Here is a 22,826-nt window from a genome sequence, read left to right as displayed (position 1 = left end):
AGCTGTGTGGCTCAGATCATGAACACCTTATTGTTAAATTCAGACTTAAATTGAAGAAAGTAGGGAAAACCACTAGGCCATCCAGGTATGACCTAAATCAAATCCCTTACGATTATACAGTGGCAGTGAGAAATAAATTGAAGGGACTAGATCTGATAGACAGAGTGCCTGATGAACTATGGGTGGAGGTTTGTGACAATGTACAGGAGACAGGGAGCAAGACCATCCCCAAGAAAAAGAACTGCAGAAAAGCAAAATGGCTGTCTGAGGAGGACTTACAAATAGCTGTGAAAAGGAGAAAAGTGAAAAGCAAAGGAAGAAGGGAAAGATATACCCATTTGAATGCAGAGTTCCAAAGAATAACAAGGAGCAATAAGAAAGCCTTCTTCAGTGATCAATGCAAGGAAATAGAGGAAAACAATAGAATGGGAAAGACTAAAAGTCTCTTCAAGAAAATTAGAGATACCAAGGGAACATTTTAGGCAAAGATGGGCTCAATTAATGACAGAAATGGTGTGGACCTAACAGAAGCAGAAAATATTAAGAAGAGGTGGCAAGAATACACAGAAGAACTCTACAAAAAAAGATCTTCATGACCCAAATAACCACAATGGTGTGCTGACTCACCTAGAGCCAGACATCCTGGAATGTGAAAACAAGTGGGCCTTAGGAAGCATCACTATGAACAAAACTAGTGGAGGTGATGTAATTCCAGTTGAGCTATTTCAAATACTAAAAGATGATGCTGTGAAAGTGCTGTGCTCAATATGCCAGCAAATTTGGAAAACTCAGCAGTGGCCACAGGACTGGAAAAGGTCAGTTTTCATTCCAATTCCAAAGAAAGGCAATGCCAAAGAATGCTCAAACTACCCCACAATTGCACTCATCTCACATGCTAGTAAAGTAATGCTAAAAATTCCCCAAGCCAGGCTTCAACAAAATGTGAACAGTAAAATTCCAGATGTTCAAGCTGGTTTTAGAAAAGGCAGAAGGACCAGAGATCAAATTGCCAACATACTCTGAAAGTGAAAGTCAATGTTGCTCAGTTGTGTCCAACTCTTTGCGACCCCATGGACTATATAGTCCATGGAATTCTCCAGGCCAGAATATGGGAGTGGGTAGCCTTTGTCTTCTCCGGTGGATCTTTCCAACCCAGGGATGGAACCCAGGTCTCCCACAATGCCGGTGGATCCTTTACCAACTGAGTCACAAGGAAAGCTCATGAATACTGGCATGGGTAGTGTATCCCTTCTCCAGGGGATCTTCCTGACCAAGGAATCTAACCGGGGTCTCCTGCATTGCAGGCAGATTCTTTACCATCTGAGCTATCAGAGAAGCCCAAACTTCTGGATCATCAATAAAGCGATAAAGCAAGAGAGTTCCAGAAAAACATCTATTTCTGCTTTATTGACTATGCCAAAGCCTTTGACTGTGTGGATCATAATAAACTGTGGAAAATTCTGAAAGAGATGGGAATACCATCCCTGCCTCTTGAGAAATCTGTATACAGGTCAGGAAGAAACACTTAGAACTGGACATGGAACAACAGACTGGTTCCAAATAGGAAAAAGGAGTACTTCAAGGCTATATATTGTCACCCTGCTTATTTAATTTGTATGCAGAGTATATAATGAAAAACGCTGGACTGGATGAAGCACAAGCTGGAATCAAGATTGCCGGGAGAAATATCAATAACCTCAGATATGCAGATGACATCACTCTTATGGCAGGAAGCAAAGAAGAACTAAAGTGTCTCTTGATGAAAGTGAAAGAGGAGTGTGAAAAAGTTTGCTTAAAACTCAACATTAAAAAAATCTATGCCAAAACCAATACAGAATTGTAAAGTAAAAATTAAAAATAAATAAATTAATTAATTTAAAAAAATAAATAAAATAAAAATAAAAAAAATAAAAACAGTAAAAAAAAATAATAAAATAAAAATAAAAAAAATAAAAAAATGAAGTTCATGGCATCTGGTCCCATCACTTCATGGCAAATAGACAGGGAAACAATGGAAACTATGGTAGACTTTATTTTTGTGGCTCCAAAATCACTGCAGATGGTGACTGCAGCCATGAAATTGGCAAAACCAATACAGAATTGTAAAGTAAAATAAAAAATAAATAAATTAAAAAAAAAGAAATTAAAGGATGCTTACTCCTTGGAAGGAAAGTTATGACCAACCTAGGCAGCATATTCAAAAGCAGAGATATTACTTTGCCAGCAAAGGTCCATCTAGTCAAAGCTATGGTTTTTCCAGTAGTCATGTATAGATGTGAGAGTTGGACTATAAAGAAAGCTGAGTGCCGAAGAATTGATGCTTTTGAACTGTGGTTTTGGAAAAGACTCTTGAGAGTCCCTTGGACTGCAAGGAGATCCAACCAGTCCATCATAAAGGAAATCAGTCCTGAATATTCATTGGAAGGACTGATGTTGAAGCTGCAACTCCAATCCTTTGGCCACCTGATGTGAAGAACTGACTCATTGGACAAGACCCTGATGCTGGGAAAGATTGAAGGTGGGAGGAGAAGAGGAGAACAGAGGATGAGATGGTTGGATGGCATCACTGACTCGATGGACATGAGCTTGAGTAAACTGTGGGATCTGTGATGGACAGGGAAGCCTGGTGTGCTGCAGTCCATGGGGTCGCAAAGAGTCAGACATGATGGAGTGACTGAACTGAACTGAACTGAACTGAACTGAGATTTGCTCATGTGTTCCATTAAGTTCATCTCCTACCAGGAGGTGCCTAGCCTCTATTCTGGAAGTGAAACAAGCTAGATCCTCACAGTCTCAGCCGTTCCAAGCCTTAATTAGTATCTATCACCTCACTCCTCCAACACCTTCTACAGATTGCCGTCACTCCCATCTAGCAGTTGAGTCAGTCTAGGCTGCTTTCCTGGCGACCTGCCCCAAGATGACATCTCTAAGGTGTCTAAGCCCATGGCAGCTCCTGGGCATGGTTGCTTCAGTTGTCAACTCATCATTCTCTCCATACATGGAAGATGAGTCCCTTGAGTTTCTGATGTACTCAGCCCTGCCTCCATTCTGTGGCAGCAACCCTAGCTTCTCTTGGGAGTCAGGATCCATTACCCCTACCAACTCAGCAACTCCTTCTTTGCTTCTTGGTCTAAAGATACCAGAGCCCAAAGTGGCCAGGTGAAAATACAGTTTGAAATTCGGTGGAAATCTTATTGTGTCAGCTGGTTGAAGTTCCCTTCTTGGAAACTAAGCTTTTGATCCCAAAGAGCCTACTGATCAATCCCACAAATGTCATTCTAAGACTTCTATAATCAACTCTCTTAGTCTGGTTTCCCTCAAAGGCAGAACTCAAGACAAAAATGCAGGCAGTTTATTTATAAAGTGATTCCAGAAAGAGGGGATGAGGGGCAGGAGAAAAACACAGGCGAGAAAGGAAGGTGAGAAAGCCAATACAAGGTAGCATTGTTGATTTGGCCATAGCTATGGTAGACAGGTGCTCAATAAATGCAACTTGAAACTGTCCACCCAGGAGTCAAAGAAAAGAAGCATAGTTATGGAGTTAATTTTTTTCCCTTGCATGAAGCTAAGTCACTAACCATTGCCAAAATTCCCTTTCTTTAAAATCCTGCCTTCCCAACATGCAGTGCAGGCTAATTTTATTTTATTGTCCAGGTCAGAGACATTTTCTTGTATCAGATGTCATTTTCTATTTTTCCTTGCTCTGAACTTCTAAATTACTCTGCCTTGACGCTCCAGTATTGGATTTCTTTCAATTCCAGGACTTCAACATTCCTTCTCTCTGTTTAATGTAACTTCCAACGGTTCACAGAGTGTTCCTGATTCCAGGGGGGCTTTGCTCACCCCTCCCCTTGCTCCCCCTGACCCATCCTCCATGCATTATGGACGGATGTCATGCTTCACCATCCACTTCAACCCATTAGTCGTTCAGAACATATTGTCGTGATAAAAATCTTTGCCAAAAATTTCTGGCTATGATCACATTGAGCTCTGAAGGAACACATGATATTTTTCAGACAGATTCAAAAAAGCAGTTAACTTCATCAAGTGAGTTCTAACTTTTTCCCCAAGAAGAAGTACTTCTGGTGGATGAGAGCCACAGAAGGAGCCAAAAGGTGTGAGTTTGAGCCTGGCCCTGACACCTACCTAATGAGGGACCATCAGTACACTGAAGCATGAGAGGGGTAAGACCATTTTCCCATCTGTAAAATGGGCAGGATAATCACAAGTGTGTCTCTTGAGTTACTGTGAGGATCAAATACAAAATCAACTAACATTTGCATAGCTTATTATCTCATATGTTAACGTTGTTGCTATTACATTATAATTAGCTTCATGTAAACTGGTAAAAGTACCTACCTATTGGTCTTTTTCAACACAAGTTTATTGAGAACCACTATTTGTCAGGTCTGGCTATAAATTTTGACGCTTATAAATAAAGGCATTTGATAAAAACCTAATTGAATGTCATACAGCCTGTATTAGTCAGCCCAGGCTGCTATAACAAAATACCACAGACTGGGTGGCTTAAAACAACAGACATTAATTTTCTCTAGAGTCTAGAAGCCCCAGGTCAAGGTGTGGGCAGATTCAGTTTCAGTGACAATCTCTTCCTTGCTTTCATATGGCTGTGTTCTTGCTCTGTCCTCAGATAACTTTTCCTCTGTGTATGGAGAGAGAGAGAGAGAGGAGGAAGGAGGGAATGAAGAAGCAAGAAAGAAATGGTATCTCCTCTTCTTTCTATGAGGACATAAGTCCTATGAGATCAGGGCCCCACTGTATGACCTCATTTAACCTTTTATCTGCCCATAGGCTGTATCTTCAAATACATTCATACTGGGAGTTAGGCCTTCAACATATGAGTTTCAGGGGCTTAAAACTCAGTTCATAACATCTCCAGAACATGTAGTATTGTATAAGCAAGTTAGAAAAAATAGATCCCCATTCTTTTTTCAGATTTATGTATTGAAAAGAACCCCTCCACTTTGTTCTTTAAAGAGAGAACCATCTCACAGTCCAAACCTACTTCCACTCAAAACCCCTTACCCTTGGAAGACATGTTTTTGGCCATTGACTCTCTAGGGTTTCCCATTCCAGGCCCCCCACATTCTTCACTTCTGAGGTCGAGTTGCAGAGTTGCATGATACATGTTTCTGTCTTAGCTCTTCATGTAGCTTTCTTGGTCTAAGCTTCTGAATCATACCTATCTTTTTTCCTAGCTCTTGGTTTTGCTCTGCCTGTCTCACCTCACCCTCTCCTCTCCTTGTCGCTCTTCTGTATTTCTTTCTTTCCAGGGTGCCAGTATGCTACAAACAAGTCTGAAAATTCAAGGAAAATGGTGTGTTTATTTGAACTTTTTAGGTTAGCAATTGGACCCAATGCTTTAAATATGGAGGTACTTCACCTGAAAATGTGTCTGGAGGTTGAACAAAAATATATTGCACATGGTATTTGGAAAACTAATACACCCTTTAAAAATAAGCTTATTCTAAGTCCTCTGGCTTTTGGATATCTTGTGTTTGTCTCTGCCTTCACCTTCTCTTTTCTCTTTCTTCCTCTCTTTTCTTCTTTTTGTATCTCCCCTAAGTCCATCTGTCTCTCTTCTTCCCTCTAATCTCTCACTGGCTCCCTCCTTTCTTTGTTTTCTCATTTCTCCATCATGATATCTGTCCATCCTTCCCCTTACCCCTCCATCTTTCTCCCTGCTTTCCTCTACAGATACCCTCCGTTAGAAGCTATATCTGGTTTATCATTCCAGTACAGTCTTTTTTGACATAAGAATCTTTCCAATTTCCTGCTGGAATAATAATGAAGCTTACAGGAGAAGGTCAAAAGTTTCCTGTTAACAGAGAGGGTTCCAAATGAGCTCCCTCACTGATAGGGTTCAAGAAATTAGGTCTTTTCATCATTACTCTCCAATAGAGTGGTAAATGTTTAGGCTGGTTGCAGGACCCAATTCCCAGCCAGATGGAAGACACATTTATTGAAGGCAGACTGAGTCCTAGAAAGGGCTCTCAAACAAAAGTCAAAAGCTTGCTATGCAAAACACTGCTCTGGCACCTAAGGACTCTGATCTTTGAAAAATCCCTTGACCTCTCTGGACTTGTTTCCTTGATTCTGAAACAAGGGAACTGGAGTGATAAACTTTAGGAGCCTTCTGCTTTGATTTCATGACTCATAAATTACTATAGTTCAAATATATGTACTCTTTGTGATAAGTATGGACATCAGAGTATATGTATATACAACACATACACAGATATATGTGTGTGTGTATGTATATGAAACACACATACATGCATACACATATATTGTTTGGAGTAAGCACTCTGGAAAGCCATTCTGGAACTTCTTTCCTACAAGCTATTAACAGGTCCTACCCTAAATCAAATTGCTTATGACTATAGTGGAAGTGAGAAATAGATTTAAGGGCCTAGATCTGATAGAGTGCCTGATGAACTGTGGATGGAGGTTCGTGACATTGTACAGGAGACAGGAACCAAGACTATCCCCCCCAAAAAAAAGAAATGCAAAAAAGCAAAATGGCTGTCTGAGGAAGCCTTACAAAGAGCTGTGAAAGTAAGGGAAGTGAAGAGCAAAGGAGAAAAGGAAAGATATACCCATTTGAAATCAGAGTTCCAAAGAATAGCGAGGAGAAATAAGAAAGCCTTCTTCAGTGATCAATGCAAGGAAATAGAGGAAAACAATAGATTGGGAAAGACTAGAGATCTCTTCAAGAAAATTAGAGATACCAAGGGAACATTTCATGCAAATACGGGCTCAATAAAGGACAGAAATTGTATAGACCTAACAGAAGCAGAAGATATTAAGAAGAGGTGGCAAGAATACACAGAAGAATTGAACAAAAAGCTCTTCATGACACAGATAATAATGATGGTGTGATCACTCACATAGAGCCAGACATTCTGGAATGTGAAGTCAAGTGGGCCTGAGGAAACATCACTATGAACAAAGTGAGTAGAGGTGATGAAATTCCAGTTGAGCTACTTCAAATCCTGAAAGATGATGCTGTGAAAGTGCTGCACTCAATATGCAAGCACATTTGGAAAACTCAGCAGTGGCCACAGGACTGGAAAAGGTCAGTTTTCATTCCAATCCCAAAGAAAGGCAATGCCAAAGAATGCTCAAACTACTGCACAGTTGCACTCATCTCACATGCTAGTAAAGTAATGCTCAAAATTCTCCAAGCCAGACTTTAGTAATATGTGAACTGTGAACTTCCAGATGTTCAAGTCGGTTTTAGAAAAGGCAGAGGAACCAGAGATCAAATTGCCAACATCTACTGGATCATGGAAAAAGCAAGAGAGCTCCAGAAAAACTTCTATTTCTGCTGTATTGACTATGCCAAAGCCTCTGACTATGTGGATCAAAATAAACTGTGGAAAATTCTGAAAGAGATGGGAATACCAGAACACCTGACCTGCCTCTTGAGAAATCTGTATGCAGGTCAGGAAGCAACAGTTAGAACTCAACATGGAACAACAGACTGGTTCCAAAGAGAAAAAGGAGTACGTCAAGGCTGTATATTGGCACCCTGCTTATTTAACTTATATGCAGAGTACATCATGAGAAACGCTGGGCTGGAGGAAGCACAAGCTGGAATCAAGATTGCCGGGAGAAATATCAATAACCTCAGATATGCAGATGACACCAATCTTATAGCAGAAAGTGAAGAAGAACTAAAGAGCCTCTTAATGAAAGTGAAAGAGGAAAGTGAAAAAGTTGGCTTAAAGCTCAACATTAAGAAAACTAAGATCATGGCATCCAGCCCCATCACTTCACAGCAAATAGATGGGAAACAGTGGAAACAGTGTCAGACTTTATTTTTCTGGGCTCCAAAATCACTGCAGATGGTGACTGACTGCAGCCATGAAATTAAAAGATGCTTACTCCTTGGAAGAAAAGTTATGACCAACCTATATAGCATATTCAAAAGCAGAGACAACACTTTGCCAGCAAAGGTCCATCTAGTCAAGGCTATGGGTTTTCCAGTGGTCATGTATGGATGTGAGAGTTGGACTGTGAAGAAAGCTGAGCGCTGAAGAATTGATGCTTTTGAACTATTGGAGAAGACTCTTGAGAGTCCCTTGGACTTCAAGGAGATCCAACCAGTCCATTCTGAAGGAGATCAGCCCTGGGATTTCTTCGGAGGGAATGATGCTAAAGCTGAAACTCCAGTACTTTGGCCACCTCATGTGAAGAGTTGACTCATTGGAAAAGACTCTGATGCTGGGAGGGATTGGGGGCAGGAGGAGAAGGGGATGACCGAGGATGAGATGGCTGGATGGCATCACTGACTCGATGGACATGAGTCTGAGTGAACTCTGGGAGTTAGTGATAGACAGGGAGGCCTGGTGTGCTGCCGTTCATGGGGTCACAAACAGTCGGACATGACTGAGTGACTGAACTGAACTGAACTCCTTGGAAGGAAAGTTATGACCAACCTAGACAGCATATTCAAAAGCAGAGACATTACTTTGCCAACAAGATCCGTCTAGTCAAGGATAAGGTTTTTCCAGTAGTCATGCATGGATGTGAGAGTTGGATTATATAGAAAGCTGAGCACCGAAGAATTGATGCTTTTGAACTGTGGTGTTGAACCAGACTCTTGAAAGTCCCTTGGACCACAAGGAGATCCAACCAGTCCAATCTAAAGGAGATCAGACCTGAGTGTCCATTGGAAGGACTGATGTTGAAGCTGAAACTCCAATACTTTGGCCACCTGATGTGAAGAGCTGAATCATTTGAAAAGATCCTGATGCTGAGAAAGATTGAGGGCAGGAGGAGAAGGGGATGACAGTGGATGAGATGGTTCGATGGCATCACTGACTTGATGGACATGGGTTTGGGTGGACTCTGGGAGTTGGTGATGGTAAGGGAGGCCTGGTGTGCTGCCGTTCATGGTGTTGCAAAGAATTGGACATGATTGAGCAACTGAACTGAACTTAGGTTAATAGGAGAGCTTCATTCCCCTACAAAAAACACTAAGAGTAATGAAAGAATGTGGAAAACAGATCACAATGAAATCAAGGTCAGATATGAATCTTGGAAGTGGTATATTTTGGTTTCATGTTACACTGGCATTGTAAATGTAAAAAAGAAAAGGCATTTTACATAAGAATAAATATATCATCACATATTTGAATCTCAATTCATAAATACTTCAAAGTTGGTATTTATTAAAATGCTAATTTTTCGTAGGTTCTGAAAACTAAATTAAAATTAGCAAATTATATTAGTGGATAGTGACTGCAAAGAGAAAGCTGTTTTTACCTTTGATGAAAATGCTCCCACGTATGATGGGCCATGCTTGTATTTCACAGGGCTCTAAGGAAGCAATGGCATCATTAACAAATTAGTTAACATATGTCTACCACATACCTAAGTTTTCAGGAAATTAGATATGGCTCTTGCCCTGCTGCTGCTGCTGCTGCTGCTGCTAAGTCGCTTCAGTTGTGTCTGACTCTGTGCGACCCCATAGATGGCAGCCCACCAGGCTCCCCCATCCCTGGGATTCTCCAGGCAAGAACACTGGAGTGGGTTGCCATTTCCTTCTCCAGTGCATGAAAGTGAAAAGTGAAAGGGAAGTTGCTCAGTTGTATCCAACTCTTTGCAACCCCATGGACTGCAGCCTACCAGGCTCCTCTGTCCATGGGATTTTCCAGGCAAGAGTACTGGAGCGGGTTGCCATTGCCTTCTCCACTTGCCCTTCTAGAGATGTACAATAAACAAATAAAAATACAGAAACAGTATTGTTTCTACGAAGGAAAAGAAACAAGGTAATAAAGTAACACATATGGGTGATGGTGAAGGGGGAACATTTGGGAACAATCTGGTTGGGATTGTGCTCCTGGGCACCTTCCTTACTTTGCTATCCCAAGGGTGACAGGAAGCCTTGCTTTGTTTAGGTCCTGCTTGCCAATCAGTCCAGGTGACTAATATTAAGCTACCCCATTAATCATGCCTGACTCACCTGAGCATTTACAGAGGGGGAAAGATTCATTCACATTCTCCCAACCACCTCAGGAGGTATTATTGTCTTTATCTTACATGGCGGGGGAGGGAATTGCCAAATTACACACTGATTCTAATGTGCAAACAAATATAGTTCATTTTCTCCTTAACTTTCATAAGTTGAACTATGGGGGACTCTCTATCTCCTGGGCAGTTAAGGGGTGGGGATGGGAGGACTCTACTAATCCAGTCTGCTGCACATACATTCTGATGCAACAAGTTAGCAGTCCTTCGCAATTAGTTAGCTTTCTTTGAGTGAAACTGACTCAATCACTCATATTTGGCCTTTTTCTCCTGCTCCTGTCTAGTGGAGAGAGACGAAAGGCAGCAGACTGGAGACCTGGACACTCTGAGACCATTGTCAGCCTCTTCTGTGGAGGGACCATTTAGAGCTGCTCCCTGGACTGGCCACTACTATTACTTCTGGCAACTGCCCCTGTGTCTGGGCAGTGCCCTTCTTTGCTACCAATGGTGACAGCTAGGTAACTCAAGGTCTCTATATCTTTCCCCACCTCCCAAACCCACCTTCTCCCATTCCCCCGTCAGCTCCTGAAGGTCCTGGGGCACTTGTTCACACCTTTGTCTCTGACACTTCAGGTTCTGCCAAGGCCTCACCTCCAGTCCCTGCCATGCTCTTCATCCTGGCTCTGGCTCTTCTTAGTCATTACAGCAGGTGCTACAGCAAGCTTGTGTGCATGCTAAGTTGTTTTAGTCATGTCCGACTCTTCGTGGTCCTATGGACCATAGCCCACCAGGCTCCTCTGTTCATAGGATTCTCCAGGCAAGAATACTAGAGTGGGTTTCCATGCACTCCTCCAGGACATCTTTCCAACCCAGAGATGGAACCCGTGTCTCTTATGCCTACCCGCATTGGTAGATGGGTCCTTTACCACTAGCACCAGCTGGGAAGCCCCTAAAGCAAGCTTGCTGCCTCTGAACTCAATCACCTTCCCAAGCCTGCCAGGGTCATGTAGGAAATTTGGGTCACCCATTCATAGCACACAGGGGAAATGGATGGCTTGGAAAAAACTAGTTCTGGTTATCCCTCTGTCTCCCTATTCTATCCCAATGAGTTTGAATTTGTACCTCCTTTCAGAGTCCTAAATATAAGGCCAAGGGCAGTGCCTTGGCCTGCCTACATACTAGGCAGCTAATACCTAATGCTCTAATACATACTAGGCAGCTAATATCTAATGTTGGGCTGAGGTTCAGAGAGAGGTAGGGCACAATCTGCCTGCCTTTCTTATTTCTCTCTTTTTCCCAGAATCTTTCCAGTTGGAAGGCATGGGCCTCAGGGCTCTCATTTCCTACACATGTGTTCTTCTACTTCAAGGCCTGGTTGCCTCAGGTGGGGCCAGGAATCTTTCTATAGCTTATCACAGAAGCTGTGATCTAAGACTTTCAGGATTTGTTCTTTATATTATAAAGGAATTTTTAAAATATTCCCTGCAGTTTCCAACCCAATCTCCATTCCCTTGTTCTTCCTTACTCTAGATCCTCTGTTTTACTCAGGGTCACAGGGTGCCCAGTTAAAAGTGCTCTCCTCCACAGACCCAAAGGTTGTAATGCTAGTCCTGGTCACAGGACTGGGTCTTCCCCAATGAGCTACAAGTGGAAGGCTCTGGGCAGGGTTTTCTTTGTTAAAAGAGAACAGGCTTTGACCGGTGTTTGTTTTGGGTTTCTGTCCTTTCTCTTTCCCCTTCTTCCTGCCAGGAATGCAGGCATGACGCCCAGCCATGCGGTAGCCAACTTGCAAGCACTAAAGATGGTGACAGAGAAAAGTAGGAGTCTGGGTCTGTATCAGGCACAGTTCCGTAGAGCAGCAGAACTAGTTTGGGGGTTGGGGACGGTGACAGAGAGAGAGAGCTAGATTGCAAAGGACTGATTTATGTAATCGTAGGGGCTGTCTAGGCTAGGCAAGTCTGAAACCTGTAAGGCAGCTTGTTAGGAAAGATGAGCTAAAACTCTGGGGTCCAGGAAAAAGCTGCAATCTATAGTGAAATTCTTTCTTTCTTCGAGAAAGCCTTTGAAGATCTGCTCTGAATGGACTGAATCGGGGCCACCTAGATTGTCTAAGATAATCTTCCTTGCCTAGAGAAAACTGATTGCAGATTTTAATTGTATCTAGGAAATGCCTTCCCAACACTAAGTTAATTGGAGACTATAGTCTATAGTAGTCTAGCCAAGTTGACACATAAAACCAACCATCATGGGGTCCCAAAGAACATTGTGTTGCCACCACACTAGTTCTGAATTACCTGCCTCTGGATTTGTTGTTATGTAAGAAAACACACACACACACACACACGGACAAAACAAAACCCTATGGATAAAGCCTTACTAGCCAGGTTTCTGTGACATGAAACCAAATGCAAATCCTAACTGCTGTATTCTTCCTCCAAAACACTCACCTTTAAGCTTTTAACTTGTTATGGACTCGGATGCCTAACATTAAGTCAAAATTGAGCAATAGCTCTGTTGTTTTATGAAGGTACTGGGCTTCTCCCCAAAGCCCTGAATTTCATTGTTTCAAAGAGTGAGAAGGCCTGCAAGCAACAAGATTTGTAAGATATGAAAGTGCAACTAAAAATGTTTGACAAAAAAAAGTGGTCTGTTATAATACATAAGTAGAAAATAAGTAATTTGATCAAGATTGGAACTCAGAACTGCCTGGGGCTAAAATCTATCCCCTTTCTACTCCACCAGGATCAGAGCAAAACTCTCTACTTGGCTGTCTACGGGAAAGAGAACCACCAACAAACCTACAAGTTCAATTTCTTTAGAACTCTATAGTCATAAAAATGACCATCATAAAATTACTGCCAGTAATATTTAGTTCAATCAGATTTATTCTATATTAATTTGCTCTCACCATCACTATTAAAATTGACATTTCAGTCTTCATATCTATTCAGAATGACAGAAGTAGGCTAATCTATGGCTGTATGGAAAAAAAAAAAAAAGAAAATTAAAGCTGATCACTTCTCAAGGCAAGCTGTCAAAAACCACAAACATGCACTGCAGGAAGTGGGATGGGGCAGGGGTGAGCAGGTCAGCCAGTACTTTAGTGTCTGTGCTTGTTCTTGTGCAGTGAGCATATCAAGATGGGACTGTTAATTTGTATGTGTCAACTTGATTTTGAAAATGTTGGTGTTGATCTGTGAAGACAGCAACATACCTTCCTTGTTCTCCCTCCAAAAACCCCTGGTAATAAAGAATCCTTATATTTCCACAGAGTTTTAAGAGATCTTCTCTCTCTTTGCTGACTCAGTTCTACAAACAACCTCAGAGGTAGACGGGGTAGAGATTTTGAGTTCCATTTCATACATGAGGAAACAGCTTCAGAGACTTGAAATGACTCACTTGAGTTCACATGGCAAGCAAACCACAGCACCCTCCACGATCCCTGGGAAAGAAAGAGAGGAAAAAACAGCCTCTTAAAGTATTTGAAAAATATTTTGAAAATCGAATCAAACTTGAGCCAGAATGTCTTAATGACAAGAGACCAAGGAATGCGGAGGATCAAGGCCCTTTGCTCCCCCTTTTAATCAAGGACTAAGATTTGCACAATCCGCCCAGACTAATGCACTTCCCACTACCTCAAATGTTAATTTCTTATGAGATCATTGAGAGACAATTTTAGGGAGGCTGGGCATGTCTGCCTGGTTGTTATCCTCTAAATGCTATTAAATCCACGTCTGAATTGTTCTAAGGCCATGTACATTTTCAGACCCTATTACTTAGGCCAATAGGGGTGTGGCAAGTACAAACTTAGTCACTAATGAGGTCCCCTGTGGTTGGCCACGAATGGTGGGAAAAAGAAGAAAACTCCATCCTTTTCCATAGGCTAAAATTAAACTAGACCTAACCCAAAGATATGCAGAAGTGTATCTGACCATTTTACTTCCCGCTGATCACGTCCTAGGTTGTGTGTGTGTGAGAGTCACTCAGTCATGTCTAACTCTTTGCCACCCCATGGATGTAGCCCACCAGGCTCCTCTGTCCATGGAATTCATCAGGCAAGAATACTGAAGTAAGTTGCCATTCCCTTCTCCAGGGAATCTTCCCAACCCGGGGATCGAACCTTGATCTCCCACACTGCAGGGGATTCTTTACCATCTGAGCCACCAGGGAAACCCTATGTAGTAGATAATAATTATTAACATTTGCATGACACTGTACAACTTTTAGAGAGTCAATTTCAATTGAGCATGCCCTCTGTACTTAACACTACAGCTGCTAAGTCACTTCAGTCGTGTCCAACTCTGTGACACCCCATAGACAGCAGCCCACCAGGCTCCCTCGCCCCTGAGATTCTCCAGACAAGAATACTGGAGTGGGTTGCCATTTCCTTCTCCAATGCATGAAAGTGAAAAGTGAAAGTGAAGTTGCTCAGTCGTGTCTGACTCTTAGAGACCCCATGGACTGCAGTCCACCAGGCTCCTCCATCCACGGGATTTTCCAGGCAAGAGTACTGGAGTGGGTTGCCATTGCCTTCTCCTAACACTACAGAGGAGTGGGCAAAACACCTGAGCTGCCCCTCTGGCCCAAGCCTCATACACATCTGTACCCTCACCTGATATAAAGAATAAGTTCGTCCCCACCTCAGTGAGCAGGCTAGCAAGTGAACATGTTATGTTTTTCTCTCTTTTACTATAGCAGGTGCCCCAATAAAGCCTTGCCTGAAAAAGAAAATACACTTCTCATGTAACAGAAAGCCTCACCTCATGAATGGGATCAGGGAAGAGCTCTCTCTGCAGCAGTAACTTTTGAGTTTGACCCTAAAGCTAAAATCTATCTCATTTCTACTCCACCAAGATAGCAAAAGTCTCCACTTGGCTGCCCACAGGAGAAGAACCAATAGCATTTTCAAGTGGATTTGTTTAGAATCTATATTCATAAAAATAATTACTATAAAAACTGCCAGTAATGTTTACCTAAATTAGATTTATTCACTATTCATTTCTCTCCCATCTCTACTGAAACTGAAATCTCAACCCATATGTCTTATTCAAAATGACAAATGTAGGCTGCTGCTGCTGCTGCTAAGTCGCTTCAGTCGTGTCCGACTCTGTGTGACCCCATAGACAGCAGCCCACCAGGCTCCCCCGTCCCTGGGATTCTCCAGGCAAGAACACTGGAGTGGGTTGCCATTTCCTTCTCCAATGCATGAAAACTATGGCTATTTGAAAAAAAAAATAAAAACTGAAATAAAAGTACAAAAAAGTGTGTTTTAGGGGAGCATGAACAAGGTGACAAGGGTTAAGGATGACAAAGATGATGCCAAAGAGAGGTTAACCCAATTTTGAGGATATAATAGGTATAGTAGGTACCTTTAGAATATATGCATAAATATATGTATGTGTGAATATATTCATGCATAAATGTATGTTTGCATATGAATATATATGTATTAGACATTTTGAATTCACTTGAACATATATATATTCAATTATATTCATATAATAATATGTAAATTCAAATATATATTGATTTGAATTCATTTATGGCACTCTCATCTATTTCATTTTATCTACTTATCCATAACCCTTTGTTCCTAATGCCTACCACAGTGCTTAGGGCTACTGTATTTCATAAATATTTGCTATAGAAATTAAAATACTTCTTATTTTCTGCTTCATGTGGTCTCCTTCTATTGCCTCTTCCATAATGAATACAGATGTCAGCACATAGTAAGTAGCTTGATAAGAACTTGATCAACTGAACTGAACTGACCCCTTCAAACTTTGTTTCCTGAGTTCAAAGGGCCTCACTGTCAACACCACTTAGACAACCCAGGAGCTTACCTTCCCACTGCCAAGAAGGAGGAGGTAACACTATGCAGAAAAGTCCCCACTGTGACACGTCTGTGGTGGTAGGGGGTGGTCTGGTTTCATGGTCAGAGGCCTAGCAATCAGCTAGAGAAAGGAAAACGGTTGCCATTGGAAACCTTGAGGCCCTGTAGCTGTCAGAGGGAGTGAAAGGCTCGCAGCTAATCAGGCATAATGAGCTTACAGTACCATAGATCATGTCAGCTAGCATTCTTATTAATTTCCTGCCCAACGGCCATGCACAGAGGACCGATTCATCCATCAGTCCTTCCCCAGCCTGGGACGCTAAATCACTTGTCAAATCGGGAATGCGGTGATGAAAATTCAGGAGTGACATAGTGGCAGAAAAATCATCCATCATCCTGCTATACCTCACCTTTGGAGAGCATCTTACCCACACTGCCTTCTGAATGGGAGGGACCAGGCACTGAGAATGTAAAACTGTCAAGGACCAGAAAGAACATCTAGTCCAAAGATGACAATAAGATTCATTAACTGTAGAAGATGTTGGACTAGATCAAGGATGGCACAAATATGGCACAGGTGCTGCCAATTCCTCCTTTCTGTATCCTTGGAAGAATTGCAAATCAATTACTCCATTTCATCCTGGGAACAACTATAAAATCCTCCTCACTGTAGCATACTGTAAACCTACTACCACTACAGAGGCAGGGTAGAAGGGATGAATTCTCCTTATTGGGGATGGACAACCAAAGGAAAAGTTTAATGTGTCTCATCTGGCTCCATCTGTAAATTCCTAATTAAAATAGCTGCTACCTTTTAAATACACATGTTCTGGTTTGGGCAGTCTTCCTTTCCATCTCTAACAGTTTTGTTGCTTTTTTTTTTTCCTCAAATCTAGGGAAAATCCATTGAGTTAGGGTGAGGCAGGAAAGAGTGTTTGACATAGGAGGTCAGCCTAAGTATGAGGCTTTGGGGCATGGATTACCCTGAGAGGGGGAACCTTTGGGAACTAAATGAAACTTTCAGAGTCCAAGAGCTGAAAGTTTAACTGAGGGATTGTGCAAAGAATCTATACAAATAAATGTCAGGACCATGAATATAATCAAGGTACAGTTCAGGGGGAACAGTTCAGTGTGTGGCTTGTGGATGGACAATATATATCCCAGTGTCCCTTTTTGTTGTAGTAAGACAAACCTGAGATCTGAAGGGTACAATATGTCACCCAAGGATGCCACATGCCAGGACGCAATATATGAGTGGAATTCTGAATCTTAAGGAGGGATTTTCCAATAAAGAGGCAGCAGAGACCAGGAAGGTTCATCTCAGACAAAATGGAACACCAAGTAAAAGTTCAGATTCTCCAAGAGAATTTCAAAGTGATTTCATGGAGGTTACCTCATTTGGAGCCCACAATATCTTTGCATCACAGGTCTTATGAGCTCTGTTTCAGAGTAAAGGCTACAAAGACCCAATAAAGTTAATAACTCACCAAAAGTCACATATCTAGCTGCACAGATAGGAAACTAACCCAAGTCCCTTGATCAAGAGCCCAGACTCTTTCCACTAATTCACCACCTCCAGTGGAAGGGTTGATAACACCTCTTTATTTTATTTTTGAGAAGAGAGGTTCTTAATGAATGAAGAACCAATAGGAAAACCAGAACCATATCAAATTAATGGTAAAGAAATAGTAAGGATATGAGATCAGAGTTGGCAGGCAGCCCCTGCGATGGGGGGGGAACGTTTATGTTAAGTTCCTACATGTCAACAATTTAATCCGCGTTGATTTGGCCTTGCTATTGCAAGACCCACAGTAGCCTGCTATGAACATTAATAGATGATTTCCTTTTAGCTAGTTGGAGCTAGTGCCCCAAAACAGGATTGAGGCAGATTGGTAGAAGTTTAAGCACTGTTTTTCTTTCTTCCATTCATTCAAGCTCTGAACAAGGATGAACTGAGTTTTCCCCTTTCACCAGTCTCTGCACTAAACACTGAAGATATAGAGATGAATCAGACACTCTCCCTATACTCAAGAGCTTATAATTTAATATGAAAATAGAAACCAAGAAGTACCCAACAAGAAACATGTGTAAGGAAGGGAACAGTCATAATACAAGGACACAGAAAGAAGTGAGATGCTCACTTGGTCCAAGTGGACTGGACCAGGCTTCTGAAAACAATGAGTTTTGAAACAAATATGGAAAATGACTAGAGGTGACCAATGGTACAACATGAACAGCAAAACACATAAATATAGCAAAGATTGTAATTTGCTGAATTAAAAAAGAATACATGATGAGTCTGTATGAATCTAAGCAAATGGTGAAGAAGGGAAAGATATTCCTTACAGTAGAAAGCCAACTAATAAAAACAGACAAAATATTGGATTTAGAAAATCACCACTTGGCAGTCATGACAATAATTGATTCAGGCAAGAATTATCATGAGTGCTAAAACTAGTGGGTGAAAGTTTGAGGAGTAACAGGATATCAGTATAATTTCAAAGTATCTCTCCAAAACTAACTATAAAGAAGAAAATAGGATCTTTACAGTAGAGAAAATTGGCAGACACCGCATGCCTCCTGACATAAAGCACTGAGAAGACTGTAACATCATTCTGTGATACTTTTGCCAAAAATGTATAATCTGAATCTAATCCTATGGGAACATAGAAAACCAAATTGAAGAACATTCCACACAATAACTGACCTGCACATTTTAAAAATGTCAGTGCTGTGAAAGAAATAGGGAGACTGAACAAAATTGCTCCAGATTAACTAAGACCAAAGAGGCATAACAATTGAGTGTAATGAGTGAGCCACAATTTTCTTTTGTTATAAAAGATATTATTGGGACACTGGAAAGTTTTGAATAAGGTTCATAGATTAGATAATAGTTTGAGGCTTCCCTGGTTGTTCAATTGGTGTAGAATCTGCCTGCAATACAGAAGATGCAAGTTCAATCCCTGGGTCAAGAAGACCCCCTGGAGAAGGAAATGGCTACCCACTTCAGCATTCTTGCCTGGGAAATCCCATGGACAGAGGAGCCTGATGGGCTACAGTCCATGGGTTTCCAAAAGTCAGACGCGACTAACCACCACCACCATACTCTCAATGCTAACTTTCTGGGTTTGCTAATTGTAGTGTGGTTACAAAAGAGTGTAACTTTGTTTTTAGGAAAAACACACTGAAGCACTTAGGGTTAAAGAAATATGTCTACAACTTATTCTCAAATGTTTCAAAAAACACAGAAAAAAAGAAAAGAATTTCTAAAATTTTAATAAGATATTGACATTTGGAAAATCTAGGGAAAATGTATAAAGAATGTTATGGAGTGAATGTTTGTATTTCTTCCAAAATTCATATATTGAAATCTTCCCCTCTAATGTGATTGCATCATCGACTTGATGGACGTGAGTCTGAGTGAACTCCGGGAGTTGGTGATGGACAGGGAGGCCTGGCGAGCTGCAGTTCATGGGGTTGCAAAGAGTTGGACATGACTGAGCGACTGAACTGAACTGAATGTGATGGTGTTAGGAAGTAGGGTCTTTGGGAGGTAACTGGGATTAATAAATGGAATCAAGAGGGTAGAACCCTCGTGAATGGTATTAGTGCCCTTATAAAAGTCATAAGATAGCTCACTTGTTCTCCTTCAGTTATGTGAGGACACAGGGAAAAGTGGGCAGTCTGCTACTTAGAAGAGAGCCCTCACCAGAACCCAGCCATGCTGACACTAATTATTGAGTTGCCTCTCTTTTTATCCTATTTCCCCAGGGAAAATTGAGGTGTTAGAATCTAAAATGGAAAAGAATCTGAAAAAGAATATATATGTGTGTGTGTGTGTGTGTGTATGTATGTATATGTACATGTTATATGGCTTCCCTGGTGGCTCAGATGATAAAGAATCTGCCTGCTGCTGCTGCCTACCATGCAGGAAACCCAAGCGCAATCCCTGACTCATGGATTATCTAATTCTGGTGATTGCAGGCAAAAGGAGAAGAGAGCAGAAGATGAGATGGTTAGATAGATCACCAACTCAATGGATATGAATCTGAGCAAACTCTGGGAGATAGTAAATGACAGGGAAGCATGGTGTGCTGCAGTTGCAGGGAGTTGGACACAACTTAGTGACTGAACAACTGTATATGTATATATATATATATATATATATATATGTATATGTATAATTGAATCATTTTGCTGTATACCTGAAACATTGTAAATCAACTCTCCTTCAAGTAAAAATTTTAATTAAAATAAAAATGAAAACCTAACAGAAATTATATTTTTAAGTGGAATAAACTATCTATTGTGATCATTGCTACTGAAATTATCACATTGCTTTGATTTTGGCAGGAATGCTATCAGTTGAATATGATCACACTACTTTGTTTATTCTTGTTAGAGGCTGTAGATGAAAGTGGTTATTAAAAGTGAGAAATCCACTTGATTATGATTTAATTTACTGAATCAGTTGGGACAGGCCAGATTACACTATGACAATAAACATCTTCAAAATGTCAGGATTGGACTTCCCTGGTTTTAATGAGTAAGAACCTGCCTGCCAATGCAAAGGACATGGGTTTGATCCCTGGTCAGGGAAGATTCCACATGCTGTGGGACAACTGAGTCTCCATGCCACAACTACTGAGCCTGCGCTCTAGGGTCTGCAAGCTGAAACTACAGAAGCCAGCACTCCTGGAATCTGTGCTCCTCAACAAGAGAAGCCACTGCAATGAGAAGCCCTCACACCGGAATGAAGAGTAGCCTCTGCTCACGGCAACTAGAGAAAGCCCACACACAGCAACAAAGGCCTAGTGCAGCTAAGAATAAATAAGTAGATAAATAAAAGTCTCAGTGCTTTAGAACAATAAAAGTGTGCCTCTGCTTCGGCTGCACATTTGTTGAGTCAGCCAAAACTCCACATCCTCCACTCCCTCCAGGACTCAGGTGGACCAGATAGCCCCCATCTATAACATCACCTTCTTCCTGTGGACAGAAATGGAAGGTTTGGGGATCTTGCCCTGGAGACAGCGTTTGGCCTTTCTCTCACAGCTCACTGGCCAGAACACGTGGGGGACTTGGCAGAGCCATCTTATCATATGCCTGGGAGAGGGGAGCATTTGAAACACTTGGTAAAAAGCACAAATGACTACTAAGCTTAGAGAAGTTTTAGAGACAATAATCCTGTAAGCAAATATCTAGAGAACACTGGTTTTGTGCCAGGCATTGTATTAGGCACCAAAGATAAGACATGTCCTTAGTTTTTTTCTTTTTAATAGAAAATTAAAGGTTGCTTGAGATCATTTATTATATCAAATGATGTCTTTAGTGATACGAAGTTTTAAATATCCAGCTCTAGACCAGCTTCTTTTGCAGAGGGATAAATTGAAGCCCAGAGATGTACCCAAGATGACCCAGCTGGGAGACTGGTTTCCAAACCCCAACACTCCATTAAAACAAGTGGGAGAAGGAAGGTTTACAAACATCTCTATGTTTAGAAATCTCTCTTGAAAGTTGCATAAGTGGGCTAGGGTGTTCTGTTTATCCAGAATGACCAAGGAATGTAGACAAGGCAGCCACTTTGAGGGGTATGACAGAGGCCAGGAAGGCCATGAACCATAAATAGCGCCATGAAAGCTGGGATCAGCTGCTCTGACCTGGCACCAGGCCACATGCCAGGCTCTTGACAGAGTCACCTGTGTTCATACTTAGTCCTGTGGGATGGATGATTCCCCAGTCTGCAGGGGTAGAGACTTCTCATGAAACAGCTTGTTATGTGGTTAAAAAAATAAGCAGCTCATTCAAAGTGTCTGAAAACAAGACTGACATAAATCTACTTATACGATGCTTTCTTTGCCCCCATTAAACACCTATGGACTAGAGCAATGGACTGTACATCTCCCCAGAGGCAGTAAGGGGTGGGCAAAAGAGCTTTGGACTTCATCAGATTTGCCTTGAATCTCAGTTCTCTCACTCACTTGCTGTGCAATTTATATTACCTTTCTCTATTTCACATCCCTCATCTGTTAAACAGGGATCATAATACCTGGCATTATGGCTTCCAAGAAAGGGGTTCCAAGAAAAATTATATGGGAGAAATTATGCAATGCACCTGCCACTTGCCAAGTATTAGTTTTGGTATTCAGTGAGCCCAAAAGGAAAGTTAGTTTCTATTACCCTTCACTTTGGTAGCTCAGTTTCACTTGTGATCCTGTTTTTCTGGACCTCAAATTTGATTTGTTTATGTACCTAATATTGTAATGGGCCAGGCTGCAGTAACAAACAGACAAAATTTCAGTGGCTTAACACAATCAAAATGTATTTCTTGTTCAATTAACAGTCCTTAGTGTGTGTTGGCAGGGCCACTTTCCTCCATACTGATGGAAGCTTGGAATATTTACTTTGTGGCTTCCAAGATTACCCTAGGTGTCGACATCTCAGTGGGCTGGAAGAAAGAATGAGCATGGAGAAGCAAATGTGGGAGGCTGATGTGGGCCAGGCCTGGAGGCAGAGCCATCACTGTGCTCACAGACCCTTGGAGGGAACTCAGACACGTGGTCACACTTCATATAAGGGAGACTGGGAAACCTCATCTAGCTGCATACAAAAAAGGATTTTTGAGGACAGTTTTCAGTCTTGACTGTTAATCAGTTAAGAGCAAATAGTGTTTCCCTTACAGCTTTTATCTCCAACTAGAAACTATGGACGGAGGTTCGTGACATTTTACAGGAGACAAGGATCAAGACCATCCCCATGGAAAAGAAATGCAAAAAAGCAAAATGGCTCTCTGAGGAGGCCTTACAAGTAGCTGTGAAAAGAAGAGAAGCGAAAAGCAAAGGAGAAAAGGAAAGATATAAACATCTGAATGCAGAGTTCCAAAGAATAGCAAGGAGAGAAAGCTTTCCTCAGCGATCAATGCAAAGAAATAGAGGAAAACAACAGAATAGGAAAGACTAGAGATCTCTTCAAGAAAATTAGAGATACCAAGGGAACA

Source organism: Oryx dammah, unplaced genomic scaffold, assembly GCF_014754425.2.
Source record: "Oryx dammah isolate SB20612 unplaced genomic scaffold, SCBI_Odam_1.1 HiC_scaffold_28, whole genome shotgun sequence".
In the NCBI taxonomy this organism is placed as follows: domain Eukaryota; kingdom Metazoa; phylum Chordata; class Mammalia; order Artiodactyla; family Bovidae; genus Oryx; species Oryx dammah.
This window is presented reverse-complemented; position numbering follows the sequence as displayed.